The sequence below is a fragment of the Vanacampus margaritifer genome, chromosome 8 (assembly GCF_051991255.1).
Source record: "Vanacampus margaritifer isolate UIUO_Vmar chromosome 8, RoL_Vmar_1.0, whole genome shotgun sequence".
NCBI lineage: Eukaryota > Metazoa > Chordata > Actinopteri > Syngnathiformes > Syngnathidae > Vanacampus > Vanacampus margaritifer.
The window spans coordinates 15,775,510-15,788,505 of record NC_135439.1 but is presented as its reverse complement, the minus strand read 5'-3'; the positions used below and the strand labels follow the sequence as shown (position 1 = coordinate 15,788,505).

Below are 12,996 nucleotides of genomic sequence, written 5' to 3'. Positions count from 1 at the left end.
TGATTTTAACATTTTTGTGACTGAAAATAAAATCATGCCTTAAAGCTGGAAAGTTTCACAATCGGGGAAACATCTCACACTGGTAAGTGGTAAGGACATTTTCATGAGACGTTACCTCATTTTCTCCATGCCTCAGAATGACCACGTTTGGTCTTGGCCTGTTTGATTTCTTTATATTTTCACAAAACAATCAAGATCTTTGGTAACACACAAAAAAAACTGAAACCAAAGACATGAAGTGTAAAAATATATTTAAAGTTTTTTTTAATTTTTTTATTCTTTTCTCACTTTTTTTACAAACAGTCTAACACAAATGCAATTTTCATAATGTTTGTCTGTAAAAGAAGTAATATATTTTATGCCTCTGAAGAAATGTGTGAAATAAAGTGATACAAAAACCACACAATTGTGTATGCTTGATTATTTACATAAAATTATTCAAGAAGGTATTGGAGACTTGAAAACAGATGTATCACACCGCGCCACATGGCACAGGCGCAAGCTCACCCACGACCATAATGAAAACAAGCACTGTAAAAATGAATAAATTGACACTAATGGTATTGGAACACATGCAAACGGTAATTGTGCAACGTGTGAGCGTGTATACACTATGCACAAATCAACTATCATTACATATACGTTAACGGCATCCCAATAATACTATATATCCCAAAAGGTACTTTGCGTATTACAGTATCGCGCAATTTAAACATAAATACGACATAAAAGGATGAGGTCCCGCCGAGATTTGAACTCGGATCGCTGGATTCAAAGTCCAGAGTGCTAACCATTACACCACGGGACCGGTGACGACTTACGTCATTTTGTATGGTATTTAACTACATTGCAATACCGATGAGGAGAATCCATGTTTCATTTCCATAACTGTTTCGACATTTTACGCAACTACAGCTAACTCAATGCTAACGTTAGCGTAAAACGCTAACATGCAAGTTGTTACGTTAAAATGATGGCGTCGCGACTGCCAAATGCGCCAGAAGACTCCTTCCTTCCTTGTACATCTTCACGAAAGACAGTAGACTCGCAATTCATTGTTTACGTCACAAAGCCAGTACATACAGCAGGGGCGTGTTGAGGGTGGGGTCCTGGACCTCCACTGTCTGCACCCACCGCAGAAACGACATCCTGTCGATTGTAGCTGAAGCCAGGGGCAAGTTGAAGGGACATCTACTGTTATGTACTGTTAGCATTCGTGTTAGGGTTTCAAATTAGGCTTCTAAACTATGGAACCACAACACTGTCAGTAATTGCATAGTAATCCACTTTTGACGGTGTTTTGAAGCTAAAGGTGATTAACGCTGTCCTCGGTTCTCCCACAAGAGGGAGCCAGAGGGGTGTACTGCTCAGCCCGCACCTTCAAAGTTCATCTTGCAGCTGTGCTCGGGCCTCTGAAGGTAAACATTTGAGCTCCAGTGTGAAGTATAGAGTTTCTTGGCCTCTGTGTGAATAAACCCCAGTCAGCATCTCTGCATTAGACCACCATCCTGTAACAACTACTGTAAAATGTCTTAGTTCAGTAAGACATTTGTATACTGTTAATGCATTTTAAGTTTACAATGACCAGAATCACATAACTTAAACAGTGTTTCTAGGGCACAAAAGTTAAAACAATCTTCTTATTTGAAACGCCCAAGATTAACTGCAATAGTAACAAAATGTAAAGATGCAGTTTCGCATAAAAATACATTTAATGATATACATCATAAGATAATGTGCTCCCTTTATTATTTGTGTATTTAGTATTAGTTCAAAGTATTCTATTAACATATGTTGTATTTATAGTATTTTTTGTAGATTTGTTATTAAATGAAAGGAAAACTTAATAACTCAAGTTACTCTCATATATATATTTTTTTTTTTGTACAGTATTATAATCATTTTTACTCTGCTGCTATTTTTTGCTTTTATGTAACTGTACTCTCACAATAAATAATGTCACAGAACACCAGATGGAATATTTGACAGTAGAAGACCAACTGGAAATGTTTTATCATTTGGACATGTTTACAAATTGTTGCAGAAAGAAAACTCCAGGTGTAAAAATACTGTTCACGTTGGTTCTGTAGAATATTTTTTTTCTAGACCTAGCCAGTAAAATAAGTCATCCATAAAGGTTCAGAATAATTTCCAAGCTTTCCTTATGAAGTGAACATAATGATTGCTAAGTGTGGCTCTCATTTCCCTTCTTTAAAGCTGGCGTTGCCTCAATTTAGGGTCAGTCCATTCACATCATCCTGAATTTTCATGGCCATGTTTTTATGCATTATGACAGATTATTGCGTATATTTTGAGTGCAAGTGTTGCGTGCTAACATATTGCTTTTCACAATTACACCTGTAACTATATGTATGATTTCACATGCCACATGGTGAATCTGCTGGAATCAACACCATGTTTATATTTATACGCATACAAACACAGTATGTGAACTACTGCACTGCACTGTTGAAGAGCCCACAGTCAACTCTGGCTGGCTTAACTCCGGCTGACCAAAAGCATGTGCCTCTATATGAGCTCTACTGTGCAGGCTATTCATGTCACTGCACAAATGCCACGAATACAAATTCCCTCAGTTTAAGTGGGTCAAGTGTTTCTGATTTATGATTTCCACCCTTGTGCTTTCCAAACAGCAAGAGTCGGAGCATCTGAGGACACAAATTGGCCGAGCCAAAATACAAGTCCGACATGGATGTAACGCGGCCGAATAAATCCCTGTTAGTGGAGCTGCCTGAATCTAGCCCCGGTGCCAGACTTGGACCAGGCCCAAGCCACAGCACAAATGACCAGCGTGAACCTAACACCCACGCACTTTACTACCAGCCGCTGTGTCAATCGGCAGCTCGCCACATTTTCTAGGTGCCGCCACAATACGATTATGTGCTTGAGACGGCGCTCAAACGTGTGTGAAGTACAATACCCCAGCAGAAGCTTTATAATTTTGAGTTCAAACTCAATTTCTGGTGCCTCAAAAATCAGAATTCAAACCATCTTCATTTGTTTTTGTAGACAAAGTCCCTAACCGCGTTTTAATTTTTCTTTGGCTCTTTTTGTGATCTCACCACAGAAAGGTATATATATATATATATATATATATATAGATGGCGAAGAGCAAAAGTGGAATGATAACTATGACACCAAAAATGGAATTTACAGCAAACACTGTTAGGTGACACATCACTTTTAAAACTGTTTCATATTCCCTCTTTAATGTTCCTGTCAGGCTTCTCGGAGTGTGTACTGTACTTTCCCTTCACTTTAGCTTCATCTTATTGTGTATTTAAAAAAAATTGTCAAAAAAACGTTTTATGATGGTGAGTTTGAACCTTGTAACAAATAGGTTCTGATTTCCTGTTAGAATGCTTGCATTGTTGCAATTTCCCGCCTATTGGACTAATATCAATGAAACAGATTTGAGAGACGCATGTGGATAAATCATTCTATGACATTGGAAAGAGTCTAGCTGCTCAATACTAAAAAAAATCTTTACAATAATATGTTTTATGCACCCCCACTAGTGTAAATACAGCATTCAGATTAGTATTGCATTTGCGGAATGTGAATTAAGCAGCAAAATCCTGTTTTTTTTATCCATTTTAGGGGCGGCCATTTTGCCACTTTCTGTTGACTGAAAATGACATCAAAATACCTAAGGGCCCAGGTAACGACCAACCAAGGCTCACCTCGTAGGCCTCCTAGACCTCGTTTAATGAAATGTAAAATTGAATTTTAAACTCTGTTCTAATCTTGTTTTTTTTGTTTGTTTTTTTACTCTGCTATATTTTATTGTACTTTTTTAACCATTGTTTTGAAACATTTGTTTTTAACCCCCCAACTGTAGCACTTTGAGATTTCCTTGAAATGTAAAGTGCATTGCAAATTACATGTATTATTATTACTACCTGTTTTCTGGGTTTGGTCATGTGATGTTGCAAGCTGAGGCTGAGCCTTTGTGATGTTATTTTTAGTTGACAGCAAGTGGCAAAATGGCCGCCTCCTGAGATGGATAAAAACAGGCAATATTTATCACAATACTGTACCGTGTTTAGAATAGTGGGGCCACATGAAACATATATTATTATAATTTAATTGTAGTACAACTGAAGTTTTATTAATCCTGACAATACTTAAAAAGCAGATAAACAGCTACCCTGTTCCCTCTGCGTTGTGTTTCCCTCAGGCATCTCAGAGAGTACCGGTAGGATATTTTACTCCATTTTAGTTTCACTCATGTCTAACATTTACATATTTTACTAAGAAATTGCGTGTACATTCAAATACAGTCTTATGGTTACTGTTTGGACCTTGAACGAATGAGTGAATATGCACACTTGATTGATTGACTTAGAATCCGCATTTAAGTAATATTTCTAATTAGACAAATGCACGTGAAACAGATTTGAGTGAAGTATGTAGATAAAGCTTTTAAACTCATGGAATTTGCAGATGCAGTTTCGACTCGGCCTGCAGCAGGAGTCCAAAAACAATTTGAGTTGGGAGAGGATATATAAAGCCGGATGGGGCCCTTCTCCCTCTTTCCCTCTCTCCTTCCTATCTGTCCCCCTTTACAGTGTTTTTATTACAGACACACCCCTGACCTTCACGTAGGCCTCCTCCACTGGCCTTAACGCCACACGCGCACACACTGTACCACCATTTCCTCCATGCGCCACAGCTCCCATGTGTAACACGACAGCGGACGTGCAAATGCCATGTGAACGAGTGAAGCGTGAAGGAGCAGCGGATTCAATATTTACTCAAGGAAAGCGCGACAAAACATCAATATTATGCATCGGCGTTGTTTAGTCATCTATTTCCAGTGCGCTCGGTGTGCTTTGCATTGCAAATGTATGGCAACACACTGCTCAGAGCGGCGGCATCGCCTCGCAGCCTACCAGTGCACTGCAGAGTAGACACACCCCTCGTCTCCGCACGCCTGACCGCACACATTCTGAGGATGCCAAACAATGAGGCGAGGCGCATTAAACAAAACAGGGTACGCATGTGCATCTAATGGCGCGATTTGAACATAGTGATCTCGACAGGGAACAACGGTGCGATTATGTTTACGTGTTCACACACCGAACACCCGTCGTTTTACAAACAAAAGACGCTATGGGTACAGAAACACATGGCCTAAATATCACAATCTCCGCCAGTTGAGACGGAACATTGTTGCTAATGATGTCGCGGTAATCCCCGCATCGGGGGTCTCTCCAGTGTTTCACTCACACACACATTGGAGGCACAACCATGTTGCTTTAAGCTCACGCGGTCAAAGTTGTTTACCTCGTCGTTACCTCTGACGTCACGACACACCCCTGTTTCTTGGGCTGGATGTTTGCGTGACGGACATCAAGACGGGCCAATCGGTGCACTGCTAAACAGACGTGTCACCAACCAGATCAGGGCCGATCCGCGGAGCGCATACCTGATTGGCTACGCGGATTACAAGGGCGGGGTGGAAATCCCTCCTCTCCGTAGAGGCTCGGAGGAGGAGGCGGTGCATAACAAAAAGTAATGGCCATCTATTTGGTTACTGAAGATCCAAGGATATATGTCGTCGTACTACAGTAGGTGTGAATTTCTTCTACAAACGTTCGGGCGTTTGTGTTTTCTCATGGGGCGCGAACAGATTTCCCGCTGAGTGTTTGACTCGCTCGGCCGTTGCTCCGCTTAACAAGCTGCCCGAAGTTGTGCCGCGTTTGAGGGTGAAAGCCAGCCTGCTAAACACGCTAAAGCGTTAGCCACTATCAGCCCGCCGCGTGTGTTTGAGCCCGACGTCTGGAAGGGCGGACGACTTCACCCCACATTAATAAAGATCACCAAAACAACCGTCTCGTCACAAAGAAACGCTCCGGGTCGAAATGGGAGTGGACACGCTTTAAGACGGCGTGTGAAGAAGATCAAATGCAACTCTGGTCAGAATGGGGGGGGAAAGTTGATTTAAACTGAGGTATGAAAACTCGCATTGCACAAGAGTAACGTGCAAAAGTCCAGAAGCTGCTTCTTACGACAGCTTTTGACGCCAGTCACGTTTTATAAACTTGCCGAGGTATCAATAACGTTGCGCAACTTCGGTTGACACGATTGGCCGTTTGGTGATTAACACCGCGCTTGTTATGTTTGGGTTGATAATATTTCTGCGTTACATAAACGGCAATTGTAGGTCAGGTCCGAGGGTTAAGGCCCCCTTCACTGACTTGCCACATGCCTTTTTGCTTTTCTATTGAACAGGATTAACATCTTGGGATAAACGGAGGAAAGCTTTCAAGTCTCAGTCAGTCTTCAAGGGCATGCCAAATCCTCAGGTGAGCCATTTCTAACACACACATAAGATAAAGCTGCTCACATAGTAAACAGTAGTGCTCACTGATTGTCTTTTTTTCTCTGCTGTGAAAATGCTCACCCCTGATGTTAAAAAAAACTACCATGAAGGCACAATTAATTATGTCATGTAATGTCACATTTGCATATTAGTTATATTACTAGGCAGTAACCGTCCAAGTAAAATTGACATTTGGAAGAAATAGTGTGCTATGGATTGACTCTCAAGGCAGTAATATTTTGCTAAATAGCTCTTAAATTGTTTAAAATTCCCTCAATACTCAATCATTACGCTGATGGATGTACTGTACAGTGGTAATGCATAATCATCACAAGAAGGTAGGGCGTTTGACAACGTTTCACCATGAACAATGGAGGGAAACTATAAATCAATTATCTGATTAATAGTTTATCACGGACGTCTCTTTCTGTATGTTCTGAACACCCTTTTCATGCTAGTGTCGTAGCAAAAAAGTTTTAGTTCAATAGAAATACATGATTTACACCAAAAAAAGTCTTAATCGTTATGATGTCCATTCTTATACACAAGTCCACATTCTTTTGTTTTATATTCAATTTGTGTTTGTTTATATATCCAAGAATTTCTCTTTGTCAATGAGCGCTGAGCCACTTTATTGTCATGTCAAAATGGTGAGAAAAAAAATTCTTAATCTAAACCCCCACACCCCCATTAAGTCACTAATTGTCCCTATTACTATTTTTTCCATTGATTGTGCTTTTTTTCTCATGATCATCTGTTTCTTAGTATTCTGCAGCTGTTTACAGCATGCGCAATCGATGATATCGGCCACTTCATTTCCTGAGTTTGGAAAAATGATGACCGTCTTCCTTTTCAACAATATAGCTGTCTCAATTAACACTGGCAAATGTTCCGCATTGAAATCACATGACAAACCTTTTTTTAGTTTGAATGGAAGCACAGATGCTGTAAATGTATTTTTCTATATCATTGTAACAAGTGGCCGAACCAACTGTAATCTTTCAAAGTGAATTTACGCAAAGGATCTTTTACCTGATTAAATGCAGTTGCATCATGTTGTTTATGGTGATTTGTGTGTCTGTGGTGGGGATGGTGCCGTCCATTAGTTATCCATACATGGCGATTAACCCCCACCCCCCACTTCCCTCCTTTCGTGACCGTAGTAATTGGTGGCTTCCTCCTCACGTGTAACATATAGAGAAAGAGGCCGTTGTACTTAACCGTTAAGAGCCACTTGTATGTACACGCTACATATGTTCGCTTGCCTATGTAACTAATGAAGTGGTAAGTTCACCTGACGTCTGCAGGTCCTCAGTTAACTCATGTGGCCTGAGGTTTTCCAGGCCAAACACATCACACAGGTTAGATTTGCTGGAGATGGAAAGCAACTCAAGCAGAAGTAGTACTTCTTGGAAGGGAACGTGTACGGCACAAGTGCACGTTGAACACTTGGAGTGTGTAATGCAGTTTAAAGGGTTACTTGACTCATTGAGACAGTTTCAGCAGTAAAAAGTTCATATTTTGTCCAGAATGAATTAGATAACTTCATTATTTTTCATGTACAATTAATACCTTTAACAAACAAAAAATTACACTTGCTGTCGACAGAAGATGCTGAGGAAGTAGGTAACGACTAATCACGGCTCACCTGTTTTCTTGGTTTGGTCAGCAAACTGAGCCATGATTGGTGGCTACCTACTTCCTCAGCACAGGTGATGTCAACTTCAGTCGACAGCAAGTGGCAAAATTAGTTTTTAAAGATATTAATAAAAAAAATAATGAAGTTATCAAATTAATTCTGAACAAAATAATAACTTTTTACTGCTGAAAATGTGTCAAGTATACCTTTAAAGTTGTACTTGCAAAAAAAAATGTTTTTTCTTATTTTTCCAATAGCATTCAAATATGACATGGGCAACATGCTATAAGCAAATGCATTACTGTAAAAATCATGTGAATTACACAAATGTTTTTTAGGGCAAAAACATTTTCTCAAATTGAGGGGTTATTAAATAGGGGGAAAAAGCATTGGCTTATATACTGTAATTAAAAGTACATTTAAAAGCAGTTGCAAATAGAATCAAGCATTTCCACTTTATTGGTACGTTTTGAATCTTTATTTATTTATATTTACTCTGATAATAAAGGATACCAGCAAAGGACAGTACAGAAAAAAAAACGGTCCTTTTTGGGGGGTCATATTATACACAGCCTGCAGGTGCATATTTTTCCACAGGATGTCTTTTATAATAATATTTTCCAGAATTATTTGGCTTGAATATTCAATTTATGTTCAACCCGGTAGGTCATCATTCATAATCGTTGACATTTTTAGGGAGCATTTATGATGGTTATGTAAGATTGGCTTGAGCGTATATATGATCCTTTCTCGCACGTTTGTTGCAGGTCCAGTTGTGTCCAGTTAGCTCTCCTTGCATGCGTGTGTGCTTGAGAATGTGCATTCCCTGTCAAATTCAGCACAGACATAAACAGGACTCTTGATGTGTGTGTGTGTGTGTTTGAGTGGGCTTCTCCCTGCCTTTCCCCCTCTCTAGAGTCCAGCAAGGGGCCCAGCATAAGGGGCAGGCCGCCGTCACTACCGCTCTCTCCCTTTGCTGGCCAGCAGCAGGGGCCTGGCTAGGGGAGCGATAGACCATAGAGTTTGACACGGGACCACCCCCCTCGTCCCCCTCCCACCCCAGTTTAGCCCATCCTGTGTGGGGCACAGGTCACCTTGTCATGTGCTGTTAGTGCTGTTGTAACATACTCCCTGTGATCGCAGGGGAAAAAAGCATGAGATAGACCTGCAGAGGGGAGGGCGCATGAGCCAAGGAAGAGAAGGGACAGGACTGGACTAGTCGGCTCCACCAGTTGTTTCGCTGCATTGCAAACCTCTTTATCGACGTTGTTGTTGTAGTTTGCTCCAATTGTTCTCCTTCATTCATGTGCTCTCCAGAGATACTCTTAAGCATGAAATTTCATCATACTAAATATCCGCTTTTGTTGCCCACGTCATCCCGCTTGCGCCTTGTTTTCTTGCGGTGGCTGTGCTGTAACATGTGACTAAAAAGCCCATATGTTTCCGTTGTGGCCCCCTTCTGAGCAGCCCGGGTCATTCCAGATCTGATTTGTTTTATGTATCTTCTGTACTCGCAGTGACCCGCCCGAGGTATGCGCTAAAACATTTCAACCTAACGTTTTCCTCCCTTCTCTTTCTACAACTTCCGTGCTGCTTTTTTTCCCTCCTTGATATTTTTCTCCATTTCCCCAACTTTTGGAGGACATTTTTGGCCGCATGCAACACTTCTAGCACCATTTGCGGGATCGCTCACGTGATATAGACACGGAGGATGCTCATTAGACTGTCAGAGAGGGCCTCTTTCCACAGCTTTCGCTACTGTTTTAGGCCCGGATAAGATTCTGTCTGACTCATATGTGTTGCGATGTGGTTTCAAAGTTCATTGCTGACATTCTTGAGCTGCGATGGCAGAATTCTTTATTTTTCATTTTTCAATTTACCACTTTACCCTCTCTCTTCCTCATGTCTTTGTGCAATTTCTGCACAGGGTTGTTGCCTGGCGCCTGCACTTTGTTAAAACTCTCAGGGTCCTTATTACATCTACTGAATTGTAGGTAAATTTGTCAACTTTGATGGAAGTTAATCTTAACATCTTGGCGGTTCTCCAGAGCATTATTCACAGCCGTGGTCTATTGTGTGTGGGTGCTTGTGACAAGGCAATTGAGAAGTCATTGGTGACCTTCCTGTTTGGTGCTCACACAGTAAGACACTGACTACGTTTACATTCAGTCAATACTCCGGTTAAGGTCAAAATGACGGTTTCTGAAACATTCAGGATAACTCGTTTACATGCTTGATCAGTCAGAGTTATTCTCATATACATGGTCATTGTGCTCAAATGGAAAACCCGTTCGAAAGTGCGACACACGCACAACGTCGTTACGCAAATAGATGTCCTTTCCACTTTTAACTTGCTACGTTCATAATAATAAAAGAAAAAAAGATATTATATTTATGTCACTCACCACGCTAAATGAAGTAGTCAGTCTGTCAGTAGTCACTCTGCGCTTTTTTTATGCATATCTGAGATTTCCTACTGCGTGCGTGGTCATTAAACGCACCTAGAGTCCACTGCAGAATCTTCTCACTTCTCCGCGATAAATACTTTTTAATTGTTACCAAATCTTGTTTCTAAAACTGAAACGCACACGTGTGTTCTTCGTGTTTATTGAAAAACATGCGTTGTACCGTGGCAGGGGATACCATTTTTTTTACGGGGGTAATTACTTAGGCACAACATCTGTTTTAAACCAGGAAGTCACAACCAGGCGCCCGCCGGCCGGCCAGCTTCATGGCATTAATAAAAAATATATACAAACTACAAACATTTTGCATCAGCATTGAACTTTAACTCCAATTTCATATAGACTACCTTGGATGAAATATTGCCGTCATAATTTCACTACCCGCACGCGAACCTCACCATGAACGCTCATTTAATCTGAATGGAGAACTCAAATGGAACGTACCCTCAGTCTGATTCATTTGGCCGCGTCTTGGAGTCGTCCTCACTTACCGGGCATCCGAGAGCCTCACAGTTAGTTTTTTTAACCACACTCATTAAAAAAATCATCCACTAGTACACATTAAATTGTAAATATAGTTCAGCGTTTTGTAAAAAACTAGTATGTTTATTGTATATACTGTATTTTTATGACTTTGGCGACAGCCTCGCAAACAGGAAATGGGCGTGTGCAGAAGTTTCTCCGTGATTTACTGATTTCTTCTTTGGTTGTTGCTTCAGGTCTTTCCGGTGCACTGCTTTTGATATAGCGCCTCTATAATGGCGCTATGCTGCAACTGCAGTTAAAATACGTCGCTGCCAAGCTCACTCAACACAACACAGCTGTGGGGCGCTGCGAAATCAGTCGTCGGGCTGGAGGCAGCGCAAAAATGAGCTGGAGGCGGCTGATTTTTGAACGCAGAAAAACCCTGATTATATATCCAATTGAGACTCGTTTAGTGAGTGGAACGGCACCACGCATAACAGTTGTTTCTGTTCTACAAAAAACAAGATTCCTTGTAATTAGAAATAAGTAAAGAAGAATAGAGCAAAAGAATGCCTCATTCAATCCAGGTATTCCGAATGTGTTTATATGAACAAGAACATATTCGGGCTTTTGTGCGTGTTCACATAGCATTACAAACCCCAATATTGCCAATATTCTGGTTTTAAAAGATTTGTTGCCTGCATAAAAGCATACTCAATTGTGGTTGTGGAAATTAAGTGGTTATTAGAGGAGAGTCGCACTGGAGTCTTCTCGTTTTGTACCTTGACTCCTGTAAACACACAACATAAATAACCCAATTAAATGTGTTATTAGATAATGCTCATCATGCAGTAATATCACACTGAAATGTTTTATTCATATTAGCATACATTATGTGTCTTAAAAGTTTTGCACCATCGAAATCGTGGACATATTACTGACCCATTCCCGCAAAGCCTCACTGTGTACTTCAATCGCCATTTGTGTTTACACTCATGCAAAGATAAATGATGAAGGTGGTATTCTACAAAGCAGGATATGTAAAAACTCAGTAAATGAACCTTGTTAAAATCTGAATTATCCAGCCCAGAGAGACGGGTGATAGAAATGGGGAGTCAGTCATCATCTTAGTAAACCAACTAAATCTGACCCTAACCTGCCTGCTGGCATGTTTTGTACGTTAAACCAACCTTAACTTTATACTGGTTACTCCCACCTGAGGCAAACGTGACTTGTCTGTTTCTTCACCATCGATATTAAGGTCCAACTAAATGTACAGTAAAATAATATGCCGGCTTTCCCAGGTTAATTAATTTGATTGAATTGATTATCCAGAGCACAAAGCTGTAAGAAAAATACAATATGAATTCCTCAGGCAGGATTGCAAGTGGCTGATGTGCAAATCATTCGTCTGTACTCAAGTCAAATTCAGTGCTTGGCAAAGCCACAAACGGTTTGTTTAATTCTTGAATCCGGCCTGCTGAGCTACATTGTCAAGACTCTTGTATTAATAATGTAGCTGTTTTTCATAAAATCAATGGTTAATTAATCATATTTATTCATGGTTTGATTCATTAAACAGTTTCATTTTGGTCTGTGAATCGGTTACATAAAAATCTAGATTTGTGTTAAATGAAGATAAGATGACTGTATTTATTTGAGGCAGTTCAGAACCGATTCTCGTTTGTAATGCTGACCTGGCTGCAGGCAGCAAAGCAAAATAAAAGCAAATGCAAATGAGAGTTTTTACGATCCTATCACGTAATCAGAAATGGGGGGATTTACGTGATTTTCAGCTTATCGGTATCAGCTGAAAAACATCTGATTTTTTTCTTAAGTCAAGAATAAAAATACCCACCTGCATTAGCACCTCCATTTCCAAAGAGAAAAAGTAACTCATCATGTTTCTCTCTGTTGCCACGGTGAATCAGCATTGAGGCGTCATTGATGACGTCTTTTTATTGTGGCCATGTACACGCTTATCTCAAGGTGAACATACGAGTGAATTGAACTAATTCAGATCAGTTGTTTAGAGCTTTTTTTTTCCACAAGAGGTCAACCCAGAGGTTAAGTTTAGA

The 12,996-nt window shown here is 40.4% G+C and overlaps 1 protein-coding gene and 1 non-coding gene across 5 annotated transcripts in view; one reads left to right on the top strand and one right to left on the bottom strand.

The window, feature by feature from the left end:
* Positions 1-736: 736 nt before the first annotated feature.
* Positions 737-808, bottom strand: trnaq-uug (transfer RNA glutamine (anticodon UUG)). The gene has a single exon. It is a non-coding gene; the product is annotated as a tRNA-Gln (tRNA).
* A 340-nt stretch (positions 809-1,148) lies between these two features.
* The window catches only part of LOC144056161 (vitamin D3 receptor B), a 41,789-nt gene continuing 29,941 nt past the window's right edge, over positions 1,149-12,996 (top strand). The window contains exons 1-3 of one of the 4 annotated variants that reach the window (XM_077572669.1): positions 1,149-1,263; positions 1,345-1,418; positions 6,259-6,332. The gene's annotated coding sequence lies outside the window, so the exon portion shown is untranslated. Of the gene's footprint in view, positions 1,264-1,344; positions 1,419-5,507; positions 5,599-5,622; positions 5,978-6,258; positions 6,333-12,996 lie in introns of those variants that run through there. The other 3 variants (XM_077572667.1, XM_077572670.1, XM_077572668.1) reach the window with 3 other exon arrangements.